General features: G+C 35.1%; 1 pseudogene; it reads left to right on the top strand.

The window, feature by feature from the left end:
• Positions 1-7,297: 7,297 nt before the first annotated feature.
• Positions 7,298-11,839, top strand: LOC130425739 (gastrula zinc finger protein XlCGF57.1-like; annotated as a pseudogene).
• The last annotated feature ends 7,728 nt before the right edge of the window (positions 11,840-19,567 follow it).

Genomic DNA, 19,567 nt, shown 5'->3' with positions numbered 1-19,567 from the left:
ATATGAATCGTATGAAATTAAATATTATTACATGGGTCATTATCACTATATAAAGTGCCATTTGGTGTCCTCATCAGATACACTGAGCCACCATGTAATGCAAACTAGTGGCATTTGAAGTTTTATTATAAATGTACTAATACTTACATATGTACAACTGCAATAAGAAGATTCTTAAAATGTGTTTTATCATTTTATAACAATTTTCTTTGACTCGATGTAATTTTGACATGTCCCTCACACTGCTTAGCTACCTTCATTGAGTTTAAAAAGCGGATACATTACACAAAATTAAAATCTTTTTTGAAAGTTCCTATAGTCCTCAGAAATGTATTTAATAAAACAAATCATTTGGATAATCTATATCCTTTCCCTGTCATTTTGGCGTAAACGCCCTTTAAGAAATAGTGTGATGTACTCAGTTACATCCCCTCCCCCCATTCTGCACATACAGTTAGTATCTTCTATCTGCACTCATATTTCCTTTTTATAGTTTTCCACATAATGTGTTTGTAGTTAAATATTGTCAGGCTTCACATGTCTTGGTGACATTTTAATTAACAAAAACGTTTCAGTAATTGAAAATATTCTTCATAAACATAATACAGTCAGCTTTAACGGTGAATCTCTTTGCTAGCTTCGGAATGCTAACTTCAGCCACAAACGCACACCCGGTCCTTGATATGGTGGACAAGTGCATTAACGAAATGGGCCAAAGGTCTACTTAATACAACAGACATGAACTTAAATGGAAAATGTAAGATTAATATATTGAAAATTGTAAAGTCTCAAAGGCACTCTATAGTTATAATGACCCACATGTTAAAAGCTGTAGTGTGTACCGTTATTAGTATTTGACAAAATAGCATCGATTTTGGTCCACATCCAGATATAAAAACAAGGCCACACAGTATCTTAATATAATGAATTCATTATCTGAAACAACATTACATAGGGAGGTGCACAATATATGTCAAAATATGAACAAAAGACTCAAACTATACCAGAAGTTCAGTGAATAAAAAACAGGTAACGTTATGCGTTAAAGCTAGGCCTATCAATTAATCTCGCCTGCTATTATACTGGAAAGGGGTGAAAATATGGTCTCAGGATTGGATTAAAAATCGATTAAATCACCCCCTCCCAGAAAGAGAAAGACATTCCGTTCAAAAACCTTTTATTCAACAAGTTATTTACCAAATCAATCTTACTCAACGTGAATGACAATGCGCTGAAACTTGGCTTGCCAAAATCACTTCAGAATTAAAAACATCAAACAGAGCAATCAACGGTAATGTTACTGGCTAACGTAACTGTACAAATCAAGCACATTTAACTATTCTTACCGTGTTCCGTCTTCACCGACTAGCCGGCTCCAGCGTTTCCACTGTGTGAGGAGATGATAGCGAGTGCGACAGTTTGAAAAGCGCGCGTTCGGTCAGAGTATTCGCTAAGCGTCCGTCGCGAGTCGACAGTGCGTTGTGCGGAGGCGGGTCATGTCCTGTGCATATGACTCAATAGTTAATGCAATTTGAGGAGATTTAATTTGTTTTCTTTGACCTCACTATAAATAAACCTTAGTGCAAGATCGCTTTAAACAAGAGGTGGACATTTTCTATATAGGTTTATGAGCGTGTTATCAATCTCTTGCAACTTTGGTGTACTGGTAGCTTGGCTGGCTCCTGTAGAACACTGATATTCTGTTTTTCACATCCTCATTTGTAGTTTGTTCACACAACTCTCAAAATCACAAACTTTCTGCCTGTTGGTCTGCAGCAATATTGTTTGTTAAATCGATTTCATGACTAGCTATATGCCGGTATTTGTCCAAAAATGTAATATTTATTTTTACCTTCAGTATTTGTAGCCATATGTAACCAGTTTTTGTTTTAACATCTGATGAATCACTGCTTTTAGATGTTGGAGTGGCCCTCCTTACAGTCGTCACAGATAATGACACAATCCAGTTCACTTCCAGCCTTTGAGAATCTCTCTTGTCATTGAAAGCGAGATTGTGGTCAACCTCTCTAGATTTGCTGATGCTTTCCTGGTAATGTTTGTACTGATCTACCACTCCTCAGCTATTACAGGGGGCTGACCAACACTTTTGAATTCACTCAGAAAATTATACTTGGTCTTGAAGATGGTAAACTGTCACCCAAGTTACAGAGTTTTAAAAATGACTTGATGCGTATGTTGAAATATACAGATATATATTTTTTACAGATATGTATCTGAAAAAGTTGTAAAGCCTGGAGGTTCCTATGAAGTTCAAAGTTGATTGTTGCTATGAAAATATTGTGGTTTTTTCTCCACAATATGCACAATGTGCCTTTGTATTTATAAATGTTATTTGGTATTTATAAAGCTCTAGTTCTACAGTTGTTAAGATGAGTATACTTGGTAACGGTACATGTAATGTTTTAAATGGTTCATGCTGTTATGCAGGTTCATGACATAGTTAATAGGTTTAGCCTAGTGCACCACTGAATTGTTTTTTATGTTTGTCTTTTAGATTAACAATGCTGTTTTAAATGGAAAAGGGCAAGAATTCAGTGTAACACAATGTAGCTCAAACTTTTGAAGTTGTTTGTACTCAAAATATTTGAGGGAACGGGTTGCATTAAAACAATTAGTATTGAGCATGTGACTTTGAGTTTCGTGTGTCAATCTTTTTGAGTTGTGTAATTAAAAAAATGATAAATAAATATTGAGTTAACGCAACTTAAAAGTGCTTCTTTGTGTACTTATTTTTTGAGTAATGTTAACTTAATGCCATGAGAATGGACAATGACATTTTTAAGTCACTGTAACTAAAATGTAATGAGTAGACCTAATAAAAACTTTTAATTGAACTGTAATTAAAATGTTTGAGTAGCACATAATCAAAATATTTCACCTCTAATTTAAATAGTTTTTTAAGTTCATGAACTTAAAAATCAGTGATACATACTCCAGTCCATTTGGTGGCGGAAATCTGCGTTCAGCTGGTTTGCCATACGCAATAAACTCTAAAGAAGAAGACTCGGGAATGGCGGTTTGATTTATTTCGAAAAGTGACGGAGTATTACAAACACTTCTGTTGGGTAAGTACATTTTGTATAGTTTTATTAATGTGGTTGAGTCTTACTTGTTAGACACGAAGGTACTGAAAGAAATGATGTGCACATTGTCAGCTGCCATGTAGTTTGTGTTTGGCTAAAATGAGCTAGCAGGCTAAAGGTAGTTTAAAGTTAGGCTTTACCCTAAAGGTAGTTTCTACACTTGAGCTGTGCTGTGTAACGTTAATGCTTCTTGCAGGGAAATTGATAGCAAAATAATCAAGCCCCCAAACTGCTAACTCTTTCCCTGCCAGTTATCTTGTCATTTAAAAAACAACCTTTGCCTGCCAAAGACGAGTTATTATTCATTACAGAAAATGTATTTTGATCCATTAAAGTTTAGAGAAAATGTAAAAAGAAACACCGACGCTAGCTGACAACTTTTTTGGTGGGTAAAGAGTTAACGTTGGCTGAGTTTTGTGTCACTGCCAAAAAACAGTTACAATTAACATTAACATCAGTCCATAAAGTAGAAAAAATCAGTCTCTGTGAACAAATTCTCTTACTTGTCTGGATAGAAATGCGAAAATAAGAAGTGTCCTTTCCTCCAGGTCCGTTATACTTTCCACATCAAGGTGGGAGGCTCGCCATCATTCAAAATAATCCAATTCAGAAGGATGAATTACCATAAATAACGTAAACCATAAATTCAGACGATTAGCACTAGAAGAAATGCAGTAAAATACACCAAATGCTGATAACTTAGTAAGGTTGTTATGTCGTATAGGTTTAATATAAATTCATTTAACATATGGCAATATGGTGACCACCTGTAGTGCACATTATGCTGTCCCTTTGTCCCACATTTTCATCAGTCTGTTGGTTTGTGTTTGTCATGCATTCTTTGCGCCACCCACAGAAAAACACTGGCCACCCCGTTTTATCATAATTAAATTAAATTATATTAAATTAACATTGACGAAGCAACATTAAAATAAAAGAAACTTGTATAATGTGTTATTTTTATGCAGCGAGTACGCGCAGCCGTGATACAGCAGCATGCGCGCATTGTTCGGTTCTGATCCGCCGCTGAAACTTCAGAGATTGTGAAAGGAGTAATGTGGGAGAAGAAACTCAAAAGTAAAACTTAATTTATTGTATCAAGCTCAGACAATCATCTTTAATGCTGGACTGTAGTTCGCGAAAAAACGATTGACGGATATTAGGCAATTCAATGTGGTATATTCATTTTAAATTTAGCTTTTTCTTTTGCCCGCATGTTGATCGGTCACTACATTTTCGTTATTAAGAGCCTCCCTAAAACCACACAAAGTGAATATGTTGGTTTTACTAAAAATAAATGAAATAACACCGCATAGTCTTCACTGTATGAATTGAATTTATATAAATTCTTAGAGAAAGAGAGAGTTACTAGACAGTATTCTGTACAATGTATTTAAACACTGGTTCCTTTTATTCATTTACATAATTGACCGCATTTGAGGAAAATAACAGCACTACTTGTTAAGAATGATAAATGAATAGTAGATGTTTCCAAAAATGTAAGGTTATGCAAAAAGACTAGACGGGCTCCGTACATTTCAATCCAAACTGTAGCAAGAAAACCCGTTTAATAACAAAGGTAACTAATCACAAGTAACTTCACCGTTCACCTCCAGATCGCTTTCTAAAGTTGCGCGCCGCCACTAAGACTTCTTCCACTTCCAGGTCACGGACCTGTCGATCAAAATCTGACTAGCCAATGAGATTAAAGCACTGTCCCGCCCACGCGAGAGGTTTGTGCCAGAAGTTCGAACGTAACTTTTTGAAGTGTAAACGAAAAATAATGAAGCGCAAACGAAATCACGGGCATCGTATTCATAAACAATGATTTTCGAAAAAGATATTTAGAAAACATTTGATGATGAATGCAGTTTGTTTGAAAGTATGTTAAAAGTTTGCAATTTGAGTTCATTTTTTTCGTCTTCAAAGTGTATTTCTTCTTTCGTGTTGTTTATTTTTGTTTGTTTTTTTTATTTCCCGTTCGTACTTATTGGCACAAAAGGAATCCCATAGCGGTACAGCATAAACTGTAAAATAATGTTTGACAAGTAAAAGGCAACACACTGCGGCTCTTGTCGTAAAACAACATATTCATCTTATTTTTTTCAGTAAGACAATAAAAAACCAACAGAATGATAAAAATGTGGAATTAAGGGTCAAAATGCAATGATCTACAACTCAAAGCAGAATGGGTGATCAACTTTTTGCCATCTCAACGTGATCTGAAATGTGGTTCTAAAAAACATGTATTTATCGACGTATTTACATAAGTTTTGACGACACATAATGTTAATTATTTACATATGAACAACTTTAAAGAAAGGAATCCGTAATATCGTTATCATTAACATTTATTTTATTATATTTGTCACATCAATGACATTATGTTTCCATTGCATTTATTAAGGTTTACTCGTTTACTTTTTATCAAATTTTTTTGGCTATGTGTGATTTCTGCGGCCACTGGTTTAGAAGAAACAAGACTTTAAACTTTAAAATGATCAACATTTCTGCAATCGATTAAACATTACTTATCATGTGAAATTGCTGTGGGACACAAAGGCATTTTTTCCAACATGCTGCGACTAACAGTAGAACCATGAAATACACAAAAAACGCAAAATAATCACAAAAGGAATCTCATCTAAAAAATGTAACACATAAATTGTGTTAATTTAATTTAATTCAGCATTTCTTAGTGTGTGCGTGTGAGAGATAATAGTCAGTGTTGTATATTGTAGGTGTTGGTAGCAGGTTTTGAGGCCTTCAGCACAGGGGTTGACGGCTCCCATTTGAAACCCTGAGGTTCCAGGCCAGCCATTTTCACTGTTATGATGGATGACAGAGTTCCGTCTAGTGCCAAGATGTTCCTGGTTTTATTTAGTCAAAAGAGGATTTGTACGTCATGAACCAAAAGCAGCCACCTGGAAAGACTAATAACCAAAATCTGTCTTTTACAACTCAGCAACTCGGTTAAATAATTCAATAACTTCTAAAGGACTTTGTTACAACAAGGCCCTCAGTTATGTGTTGTTTTAATTTACAGAAGTTTTGATCTTTTTAAATCGATATCAGATTCTACATTTTCCAAAGCCTATTTAAATCACAAATTTTGGTTTTGTAAGGAAATTTACATTTGATCTTAATATATCAGCATAATGAAGAAGGTGAAAATAGGAACTTTCAGTCTGAATATTAACAGCTGTTAACACTGATGTGTCTGTTATACTGAAACAAAAGAAAACACTCATGATCATCATCAGAAGACTGACTGCTCTATTAACACTAATGGATGTGTTTTCAGTGTTAGGCTAATGTCACTAATGAAACAAAACTTTCAAGACAAACATCAAAATCCTGATTTTGATTCTTGGTAAATATTAACAAAATATATATTTTTTGTAATATTTTTATCTTTTCATTGTTTTATCTTCCTCACCATGCTCCTTTGGGTGGTCATGTGTGTAAAATTTCCTTTTATTTCTTGTTCTTAGAAAATTAGAAGATCGAAAAGATATTAGAAAATGGATTTCTATGGATGTTAAAATTGGAAATGTGCCACAGTAAGATGATTTCATGGGAACTGGGCATATCTGGAAGATTCATTGTAAAATTTGATGATAAAAGATTTTAACATAAAAAACAATATGAATATATCAGGGGCGTCCCTTTAGGAAAATGATCAATGATTTTAAATCAATTATTATTCTTAGACTCAAAATCATGGTTAGTTGTTTAGTGTTTGCTTGAAGTACGAAAGTTATTCAGAGATTATTATGATTTTTGTGCATTAAAGAAACTTTGGTATATTTATTAAATATTGCTACTGTAAAACAAATTCATTCAGTGGCACTTACAATTGTCTTCCGAAAGTCTTTAGAAAGTCTTTAGAAAGACTTCAGACTTTCACATATAACCTTTATTGTTTTAAATCTACAGATCATTTGAGGATGTATTTATAGTTACAATTAATAAAAATACCACCTCGATTTATTCTTGCATTCAGATAGCATGAAAACATAAAATTTTGTTTCGCGGTTCCTTTTAAACCTACTAGGCAACCTAATGCCAAGCACTTTTTAAAATATTATGGTAAATACACTAATGCGTCGCACACTCTGTCCTAAGTAGTTTTCAAAATTATAATTATTAGATCCCAAATCATAGCATGTTGAAAGGAGTATTTTCAAAGTATGGACAGTATATCTTTTCTGGCAAAATTCCAAATTGTGCATCCACTCAAACAGATTAGTGATGGACACTCAAACAGATTAGCGATGGACACTCAAACAGATTAGTGATGGACACTCAAACAGATTAGCGATGGACACTCAAACAGATTAGCGATGGACACTCAAACAGCAAATGTTACCAAATCTTTTGTTGAACTTCTCATCTGAAACTCCTTCCACACTGATGGCATGTTTATGGTTTATCTCCAGAGTGAATTCTCATTTGTACTGATAAAAAACACTCTCGGCATGGAAAAGGTTTCTCTCCGCTGTGAATTATTATGTGTGTTTTAAGGTTTCATTTAAAGGTGAAACTTTTCCTCCACAGATGACACGTGAATGGCTTCTCAGCGCTGCAAGTTCTCATGGGTCTGGATTTGGGGGATCTCTTTCAGCGCTTTTTGTCTCCTGTTCTCAGAGTTCCTTTCTTTTAAACATTTGGGGACTTTTGTACATCCTGATGATGTTTCTCATCGGCATCTTTTACTTCTTCTTGACTGTCCTTATTCACTTCCATCATCTCTGAAAGGAACAAAACTAAAATGAAGGTTTTAGCCTTTTGCACATATTTGATTTGAACTATTTAGAATAAATTATATTTTAGGAACAGCTGATAACTGTCACAATCAAATGTGAGTTACAATTATCATTTAAAGGGAGGTCTCTAAAATATTGAGACTTACAAGTGTTATATAAGTTCAAGGGTAGTTTCTAGGGTACACTTAATTTATAAGCAATAATACTTATATTCCTTGACAATAATATCAGCAGTGCTATTCTAAGACAAGATCGTCTAGCAGCTGCCCGATGTCTCCTCTGTTAAGGCATTATAAACATGTTTCTAAGTGCTTGGAATACTCATGGAATCTTCGGCCCATGTAGACTCCAGTGCAGTAGGTGGCGGATATGCACAATAAACATAATTTCCTCCCCGCCATTAAAAAAAGGGAAAAGAAGATCATCAATATGGGGGACAAAGGCCGATCGCATTCATACTACACTCATTCACGGAAAACAGTACTTACCTATTTAAACTGTGTACCTACTCATTGAGTGTGCCATTTCGGACATAGAGAAGTAAAGATTTACATTTGTCTACCTAAAGATTCACAACCCCACTTACAGTCGATATCTGTAGTCTGAAAATAATGAGATTTAAAATGAGAAATGAACACTCTAAAGAATACTAGTATATCTTTTTTTGACAATTGTTTTTTAGAGATGTTAATTAATGCTGATTTGAGTTGCTGACAATGTCTCTCTAACATCTCCAGTTCACACAAACAGTGATTGACACCTTCAGTGAAGCTCCTCCTACATCAATCCACCAATAAATACCAGAAACCAACAAGAAGAAGAATCACTTCAGGTGTAAGAACTGAAATCTTCACACTGTTGTTGGAGTTACTGGAAGAGAAGCTTGAGAACACGAGAGATCCAGAACTACACAGAACACAAACTGAGGGACTGAAGAACACAGAGGTTGGTTTCTGTTTTTATTTGTTATTATTTTCTAGATAGAATCTAGTTTAATGAATTGTGTGGTTATTGGTAGACCATTGAAGCAGAAGTTTAGCACTATAAATAAATGCAGTAAAATACATGAATGATCATCACTTTGTATAGTATATAATCTGGTATAGATTCAGTAGAATTTCATTAATAATGTAACATTAGAGTGATCAGATCACACATCCTGCTTTAAGTTGTACAGCACAACATTTTCACATTTTGTTCCACATTTTCATCAGTCTGTTACTTTTTAATTGTCATGGTGAATAATAACATAAATATGTTCTTTACTTGACTACATGAGACGCAGTCTGTTGGTTTTTAGTTGTCATACATCCTTTTGCCCGCCAATTTTTTTGCAGCATAGTTTCTGCTTCATACTTTTAAAGTGACAGCAGCTTTATAAATCACGGCCTGTTTTTAATGTTAATAAAATTACAAAAGACAAAGAAAAACGTCACTCAATGCTATTGATTTGTGTTACTCTAATAAGGATTGATCTATATTCAATTCATACATTGAAGACTACAGTGTTTTTTCACATCTGATGACTTAAAATTTTGTATCTGAAACCTTAACGTTGAGTCTTGATTTATACTTGATGCATTGTCTTGAAACCACTGAAACATCATGGCAGTAATGATTTTTATTATAAAACACATAATTTTAGGCTGTGATCTCGGCTGTAGCCACCATTGAGGTCCCCAAGATCCAGACCTCTGTAGTTTTGTTCTGAATTATTGTATTTAGTACTACCAATTTAGGAAAAACACCTATAATTGATCTCAGATCGGATCTTCCTCAGCTGTTTAACAGCAATCTTGTATCAATCTGATTGAGTTAGCCAATCAAATGAAGAATGGCGAGGATTACTGTCCAATCAAATAAAAGAAGGCGACAGTTGCTATTGACACAAGTCAAGCTCGAGTTCAGTTTCTACTTCTTACTTTCAATTGTATTTCAATCTGGAAGTATTTGTTTAAAAATATCAATTGATCATATACTTACATAACTGATAAACATGAAAAGACAGAGATGGTTTTAGCAATTGTTTAGCAATTTGCACTCCAAACGTTTTAAAATGCACGTGTGTATATCAAGAAAGTAATTTTTTCTTGTTTGGGTAACTTTTTTGACCGCTGTATTTCCAAAATCCCTGGTTGGGATTTAAACAGAGTATATTTGAACACATTCTCTTCAAAGATCGCCACTTTTATCCAAAGCAATGCTAGGTGCACTGAATGATTGTGTTCCCTGGAAATGAAACTGATCTTGTCTTGTGCTCTTGTTTCGTACAAGAAACGTTTCATTTCAGATAGGATGGAAGTGAATAAGCACAGAAAAGAGGAAGTTAATGATGCTGATTGGAAACATCAACATGTTCAACATTCCCAGAAAGTTTCAGAAGGAGCTCTGAGAACAGGCAACAAAAAGAAAGAAAAGCAGCACATGAGAATTCACACTGGAGAGAAACCTCACACATGTCTACAGTGTGGAAAGAGTTTTACACAAACAGGAAGCCTTAAGATTCACATGAGAATTCACACTGGAGAGAAACCTCACGCATGTCTACAGTGTGGAAAGAGTTTTACAAACACAGGTGACCTTAAGAAACACATGAGAATTCACACTGGAGAGAAACCTCATGCATGTCTACAGTGTGGAAAGACTTTTACAAACACAGGTGACCTTAAGAAACACATGAGAATACACACTGGAGAGAAACCTCACGCATGTCTACAGTGTGGAAAGACTTTTACACAAACAGGAAACCTTGAGACACACATGAGAATTCACACCGGAGAGAAACCGTTTGCATGCCTTCAGTGTGGAAAGACTTTTTCACTTGCCGATAATCTTAATACACACATGAGAATTCACAACGGAGAGAAACCGTTTGCATGCCTTCAGTGTGGAAAGAGTTTTTCACGAACAGGATACCTTCAGTCACACATGAGAATTCACACCGGAGAGAAACCGTTTGCATGTCTTCAGTGTGGAAAGACTTTTTCACGTGACAATCATCTTAATACACACATGAGAGTTCACACCGGAGAGAAACCGTTTGCATGCCTTCAGTGTGGAAAGAGTTTTTCACGAACAGGAAACCTTCAGTCACACATGAGAATTCACACTGGAGAGAAACCGTTTGCATGCCTTCAGTGTGGAAAGAGTTTTTCACGAACAGGAAACCTTCAGTCACACATGAGAATTCACACTGGAGAGAAACCTCACGCATGTCAACAGTGTGGAAAGAGTTTTAGGAATAGAGGTAACCTTCAGTCACACATGAGAATTCACGCTGGAGAGAAACCTCACGCATGTCTACAGTGTGGAAAGACTTTTACACATTCAGGAAGCCTTCAGTTACACATTAGAACTCACACCGGAGAGAAACCTCACGCATGTGATCATTGTGGGAAGAATTTTACAAATTTGGGTAACCTTAGGACACACATGAGAATTCACACTGGAGAGAAACCTCACGCATGTCTACAGTGTGGAAAGAGTTTTACAAATACGAGTTATCTTAAGAAACACATGAGAATTCACACTGGAGAGAAACCTCACGCATGTCTACAGTGTGGAAAGACTTTTACACATGCAGGAAACCTTCAGTCACACATGAGAATTCACACCGGAGAAAAACCGTTTGCATGCTTTCAGTGTGGAAAGATTTTTTCACGTGCCGATCATCTTAATACACACATGAGAATTCACACTGGAGTGAAACCGTTTGCATGCCTGCAGTGTGGAAAGACTTTTACACAAACAGGAAACCTTCAGTTGCACATGAGAATTCACACCGGAGAGAAACCTCACGCATGTCTACAGTGTGGAAAGAGTTTTTCGAATAGAGGTAACCTTAAGACACACATGAGAATTCACTGAAGAGACTCCTTTTGTATGTCATCAGTGCAGGCAGTCTTTTGCAGTGTGAAAAGATTTACATGTAACCTCAATAGCATGGGAGAACTCAGACCAGACTGAAAACTTTCACAGTGGAAAGAACCCAAGATAACTCTTACTCTTCTAGTTGTGAGTGTCTTTAATCTGTACTGTATCATCATAAATGTTTTACAGGAGTCTGCATGGAAGAAATGCATCAGTTCAAGCTTTAAAACTTGTTTTGTTCTGTATTTACGTTCTGCTTGTTTTAAACCGTCTACACTTAGATTAAAGTTTCAATCAAATAATAATTCAGTCATGTATGTCCATCAGTTCCGTCATGCACATTGATCTAAAGACAACATATGGAACCAGATTCTCACAGACTTTTTTGTTATTTGTTTTACCTTAAAGATATAAATAAAAGTTTTTTTTATCAGTCTATCATTGTTTGTGAAGTACTGGGTTTTCTAGACTTCAAGTGGTTTATGAAGTGCTAAAATGAAGCGATATTGGTACATGCAATGTGATCTAAATTAATTTGTATGCAATGTACAAATTTGGCTTTATTTATCACGTGTACAACCCTTTGGATCTGACGAACACTCGGGCGGTTTCCCGGACGGGGCTTAAGCCTACTCCTATAGGCTAAGTTAAATGTTAGGTGTCTTGATCAAAAATTACTTGCACTGACATAACTTAAATATATGAGTGTGATTGTTTTGTCTCAAGATGCAGGCCTATTAAGTTGTTTGTAAAATAAGTTTTTTAAATTGACTTAAATATCCTAATTTAACTAAGGCCTAGTCCTGATTTAAGATGATCCTTGCTTCGGGAAACCGCCCCTGAATGTTGTCTTTCTCGCCCTGAACACGTCTTTCTCAATTTTCAATTCAATTTCAATTTTGCTGCACTGTAAACCCGATAAGATGGCAATACTCAAACATTTTTGATGTTTTAGAGGTCCTTTGTTTAATTAAGCAGAACTTTCAAATTTTGATACCAGTTAAGTTAAAGTACTTAACAAATCAACTTAAATATTTAATTTATCCTTTTTATGAAATTAAGTAGACAGAACTTAAATAACTACACCAAAATTGCATTTTTAAGTTAACTAAACTAAATTATTTCATTTTTTTTTCTTACTTATATCTTAGTTAATATGCATAAATCAAACTCTTCAACTTATGCATCCCAAAATGAGCAAGAAGAGACTGATCTCAGAACTGGCATTAAAACAGTTCATGCTCACTGGTAACATTAATCAAGTTACAAGTCAAACATAGCTTTGCAGAGCCTAAGCACATGCACCAACATTTACATTTAGTTTTAGTCATTTACTCTTCTAAACAATGATAACCACAAAACTTAAAAATGAACTCTTCTAAATATCTAATAGAAGTCAATATTTATCACTAACAAGTCTTTATCTTTACTAAAAACATGTAAATCATTTTTTTATTCTTTTATTTTAAGACAGTCTGACGCAGAGCATGCTGTGAATTGGAAATCCTTCTTGACCAATTGCATTGCATTAACTTGTTTAGATTTAGTTGTTTAGTTTAGTTAATCAAAAATAATCATTATAATTCACATAAAAGTCTCTTTCTCTCTCTCTCTCTCTCTCTCTCTCAAATTCCTAACAGCTTTATTGGCATGACAAAAGTACATTTTTGCATTGCCAAAGCATACAAATATGTTAAAAATAATCTGATCAGTGAATATCGTTTTTTAACGAAGAACTAACTTTGAAATGGAAAAAACACAGTTATACATAAATCACTTGATAATTTCATTTCAACAATATGTGCATTCATTGTCCCTCAGCAGATGGAAAGAAGCCACAAATCTTGCAGCTGTATTCACACACTCAGTTTTTTCTCCAAGAATAAAAGGAAGTTTTTCATATGGGGAGCAGTTTGTAAAATGGGGAAATATGTTGTTAATTTTGGGATAGTATTGATTTCTGATATATTGGCCATTCAGTGAGGAAGTTCAGCTCTGTTTCTATCACTCTCAGACTGCAGTGAGAACAGAATCTCTCCTCACGAGTGCTCCATGTTTGTCTCCTCCGGCCCGTCTCGATGGCTTTACTGTGATCACAGAGTCTGTATATTATCTGTGTTTTTCTCAGCTTCACATCACTTACTGTCAGCAGGTAGTTTGCTATGATAAAATCTTGATGTAGTGCCGAATAACATTCAAGTTTATGTTGGTTTTAAATGGTGTTTTTCCGGTGTGTGATGTAATTATCTTTCTTTGTGTTTATAATTTGGTTGGGTCGTATGTTTGTTGTGATGATGTTTGATGTCTGTCTCTGTGAGATGCGTCAGTCTCAGTATCAGCTGACAACGGTGCTTTTTGTTAAGCATAGCTCTTGGTCCTTTAGGGCTTTATACTACTATGTGATTGGCTCAATTGTCTTCTGGTGTTTCCAGAATTTAATGGATCTTTTTTTAATGTTTAGAAAGAGAGGGTATTGGCCTAATTCTGACCTGCATACGTTGTTGGGTGTTTTCCTTTGGACTTTAAGTATTCTCTTACAGATTTACAAATGTAAAGTTTAATCGGATGTTTATACCAATTTACAAAATCACATTTTATAGATCTCTCTCTCTCTCTCGCTCTCTCTCTCTCTATATATATCTATCTCTCTCGGAGAACACTCATGCGCTCCAGTGGGTGTGGCAGGACCGGTTTTCTCTATTTTGAATGGAATTTTTGGATCAACGTTCAAAGAAGTTCTATTGGCAATGGGTGAGATTGTAGGTCATGTAAAAATAGTGAACAGCACATTTTTTTAATTGTCTTCCATTTGTTTGAGAGCTACTATTAAAACAAAAAATAAAGATATTAGAATATCTATAGCAATGGAGTTTAACATTGATGTTTAGCAGCCATTAATCAAACATTAAAATAACAAAAGTGCAGTATTACAGTAAACACATATGTAACTACCTTGGTCTTTCGCTCATTTTCTTGGTCCCCGACCACCAGCTCTTCCAGGACTGTGATTCATGTGTTTCACTATTGATACATGGAAGTCAGAGCTATGACACTATCAAATTATTTACTATCAGTCTTGTATTACTTTTAAAACAGCCACAAAACAAGTAAACAACAAAATACTGGATTATGGTCAACAAAATGTCTGAGTCTGTGAAAGTGTTTATGGCTCATTTTTATATCCACCACCCACAGTGTGCTTCAGGTGATCCACCATTGCTGCATCAAAGTCTGAATCTGTTGCATTTGGGCTACACCTGTTCACAGTATCTGAGTGAGAGAAAAGAATATAAATATTAAAAAGTAGAAAAAAATCAAAGGTAAAATTTGAGGTAAATGACATGATTTTTTTTTTTTTAAAGTCAGATTACCCAACAACTAAATTTAAAATACACACAAGATTGTAATTAACATGAATTAGACTTTATTCTTCTCTAGAATAACCGAATGTCAATAAAAGTTACTAATAACAGTAGAATAAACTTATTTACGGGTAGCAAAAGCACCTGATGAGTACTGTATTCCATGCTGAAAGATGAACTTTAGCAAACAGATGGTATTCTTGATCATGGCAAGTCTAAATATTCTATTAAGAGTCTAGATTTTGACAAAGAATATATGTTAGATTCGTGATGCCCTTGAAAAAGACCGTGTAAACTTTGTGAAAGCTGATGTTCTTACAGAGAAGTCCAGTAAATAAGAAAGATACATTTTACATAAATGAATAAAGGACAAGGAACAGGCGATTTTAGCAATGTCATATAAGGCCAAAATTACCTTGAATTACATAGTATAGCTTTGAAAGTCTTCTGTTTAAATTGACCACCACCCTTCATAATGAATTTCACAATTAAGGCATTCAATGTGATTCTGTAAAATAAATTACTTGGGATCACTTCATTTCAGAAAAATTACAGTTTGTTTTCAGATTTGTTTCAGTCACTATGGTTCTTTTGTTAACAACCCAAGTATATAAATAGAGAAAGAGAGAGAAAAACAAACACAAACTAACATGCTCACAAACACATATATTCTTTGTCACAATCTAATCTCTTAATAGAAGATGTAGACTTGACCTGTCCCAGAACGCTATTCATTCAGCATGGTAAATATTCCTTTGGAATCCTGAAAGAGAAATCTGTTCATTAATATGTGTACACACACCTGGACACATGACTACCTCTAAACTAAATGTAACACTTGCTTTCACATTTTGTGTTCATTACAGACAATGTCCTAAAGGAAGAAGGTTTGGAACCCCTGATCTATTTACACATTGTTCCAGTAGTTCAAGTAGACATTGCTCAACTTAATGTTAATTGTAATTGTTTTAAGCCAGTAAGACAAAACACAGCCAAGGTAAACTCTTTACCTGCCAGCATTTCACGAGTTCACCTACACATATAACAGTGATGTTGATAGGGATAATGATAGAGCTTAGTTATGAAGGTAATGCGTATTTGGCGTGTTGTCCGGGAAGCGGGCTCCGAGCTCACCAGATCTATCCGAGCCCGAAACACTCTACCTTGGTACGAGTGAGTGCGCCGAGCTCGGAACCGGTCTAAGCCCAAAGCGCACCCCCCGGGGTTCCTGCGGGATATTGAGCTTTGGAGAGGAGCCGGGGTGGAGGAGGGATGCTTAATCTTATGAGATCGAACAGGTAAGATGGTTTCCTTATTTATTAGCGAGCTCGCTAGGGCTGATTGTGTATACGCTGTGATTGCTGATTGTAGACCAGGCGGCTGATTATATGCTTCGGCTCCTCCCGAACTTTGTTAATTAAACATCATTTAAAAAAAGTTGTCTGTCAGCGTCAGCGTTTTTTTAAATATTTTCTCTAAACTTTGATGGCTTACAATACATTTCTATGATGAATTAATAACTTGTCTTTGGCAGGGAATGGTTGGTTTTTGAATGACGAGATAACTCGTCAAAAAAGTGTTAGCAGTTTGGGGCTTGATGATTGTGCTATCAATTTCCCAGCAAGAAGCATTAACGTTACACAGCACAGCTCAAGTGTAAAAACTACCTTTAGGGTAAAGCCTAACTTTAAACTTTATACATTTTAACCAGCTAGCTAATTTTAGCCAAACTCAAACTACATGGCAGTTGAAAATCATCTTTCAATCATTTCTTTCAGTTCCTTCGTGTCCAACAAGTAAGACTCAACTAAACTAATAAAACTGTACAAAATGTACTTACCCAACAATAGTATTTGTATTACTCCGTCACTTTTCGAAATAAACCAAACTGCCAACCCGAGTCTTATTCTTAAGAATTTATTACGGTTGACAACCAACTTAAGGCGCATTGCCGCCACCAATTGAACGGGGTTGTGGATCACGGATTTTGACAGCACAGTTTTGGCAATCTTTCACTTTAAATTGTGAAAGGAAATATGTAAAACATTATATCTGATTGTAAATGCATATGCATAACTTTCATAAAAGTAATGCAATTGTTATGTAGGTCTACAGAAAACCTGTGGAATAAATCCTACATTTCAGTGGATTTGCAATCACTGACCACACAGGGCGCTTTGCAAATATAATTTGTCATTTAACTAACTTACATGAATACAAATGATCGTGTATTTAAAAAAAGATTTCCTGCTTTTTACAATGGGTGTTGTGTGACGTGTAAAGTATGTAAGTGGACGTCTTTTCACAACATTTCTAAAACTAATTGGGCGCTCAAATTAATCACTGCAGTATAATTAAAGGTGTAACACAATTGCTTTTGCATATTTCAAAATAATTTCACAGAGGGACATAATGGACTAAAAATGCACGTGTATAGGACGTCACTAGAACACGACCATTCAACCGGAAGCTGTGGTGAGTGATTTTAATTCATCTATGCGAGATGGTGAAAATGAAAGCCCAAATGTTTTGAATGCTGATGTCGGTGCTAAGGATAATGAACATGGTCGTTTGGATGAGGTGGCTGCTGTTAGTGATTTGCAATTGAGTTTGCTGGTGGAGAATGAAGTTAGCGATGGAGGATTGAGAAAGTTCATCAGTTTTTTCTGAAATCGAGGGAATTCACCTATGAATAATGTTTTAATGTATAGGGAATTAAATGATGATTGATGATTCTGAGATACTACCCGGATGTTTACAAATTTGTTAAATCAGTAGTGAATGCTGAGAAGTCAGTTTGCCACGAGTTAATTTCAAAAGAAAAAAGCTATAGGTTAAAAAAGTTGTATACGGCCGTGCGTAAGACTAAGAAAGTTAAAGCGGATTTGTCTATAAAGAAAAAAATAGAAGCACATTTTTAATTACATTTTTTTTGGTTGATCTTTATCCTTTGGTGTTTCTTTTTTTCTTTCACCTATCATGTTGATTATAAGAGTTTTATCTTTAAATATGAATGGGTTGAGGGATGGGGGGGAAGCGAACATTGTTAACTGTATTTATCAAATTTAAAGAAAATCATGTAATATTTTACAGTATACTCATATTGACTTAGAAATTAGATAGATTTAAATTCGCTGTGGGAGTGAAATATATGTTTAATCCATGGCACAAATGTTTGTGGAGAAGTAGCTATTTTGTTTCCACCTTTTCTTAATGTGAACTGAAGTCGAAATAAGGCATCAATTATTTGTTTTCATAAACATTTATGCTCCAAATGAATGGTCAGATAAAACAAAAATTTGGAGATGGTTTTAAAACGTACTCGTACTTTTACAATAGGTGGTGGATGTGTCCTCCAACTTTTCTTTTAGGAATCATGAAGAACCTGATTTGGTATCTGCCTCACTTTTAAAATCCATTATTCTTAAGCATGATATTATAGATATTGGAGAGGAATAACAATGGACAAAAGCCACATACGGAAGAATAAGTGTAGACTTATTTTTATGTTAAGCGTGATGCAAACAATAGAATAATGGACTTCAAATTTTTCCATTTTGTCTATCATAGCAGGAATGATTATCATTATAAAACATATTTAGTTGTGTAAAAACATTAATGTGCTTCAATAAAAGTGAATAAAGAACACATTTTTGTACGTACAGTTTCAACTCATCAACAAATGTTATAAAGTTTGAAACTACGTTGCAACCTTTTTAAGGATTACAAAAACGGTAAACTTTGAGAGATTCAATGTGTTTATTTAAACACACAACTCTAAACTTAAATAGTCAACAGCTAGGCATAAATCCACAAGAAAAACCATGAAACGGCCAACAAGAGTCAAAGTATTACGGGAACCATTGAACATTAAGGGAAGATTCGACCTCAAATAAACACAAAGGGATATATAAAGAGTCCGTATTGAGCGTGATGCAGGTGAAGATGATTGATAACACGAGACAGCTGCGGGAGCGAGAGACGTGATGAAAAGTCAAGTCATTGGGGAAAACACGGGTGAAAAAATGCTTGGAACACACGATCGTGACACATTTGAGTTTGACAGAAAGCGAATAAGTGATCCTCATCACTAAGGTAAAATACATATCTAAGAAATGTCTTTGTTCACTTATGATTGATAATACACTTCATTTACTAATTATTGTATATGGTCCCATGGTTAATTCATGTTTATGCTGTAAAGCTGGTTTGGAAAGAGCTTGAAACTACATTTCACATGATATCCCCAGATGGCTCCACTTCTTCAGAATAACGTGTTTTTTGTCACCTTTGGTCTATCGTTACATTATACAACCACACTCTTATTTATAAACTATTTAGGCGCGATACGGGGCCATTCAAAACACCTCCCACATCGTGAACACTTATATTTAGATGAAGGGTGTCAAATTAGTTGCTGGTGCTTTTATGTGAAGTGAACTTTTTAAGTAAGCTAGTTGTA

Source organism: Triplophysa dalaica, chromosome 7 (genome assembly GCF_015846415.1).
Source record: "Triplophysa dalaica isolate WHDGS20190420 chromosome 7, ASM1584641v1, whole genome shotgun sequence".
Lineage (NCBI taxonomy): Eukaryota > Metazoa > Chordata > Actinopteri > Cypriniformes > Nemacheilidae > Triplophysa > Triplophysa dalaica.
The sequence above is the reverse complement of the archived record's forward strand: the minus strand, read 5'-3'. Positions and strand labels throughout refer to the sequence as shown.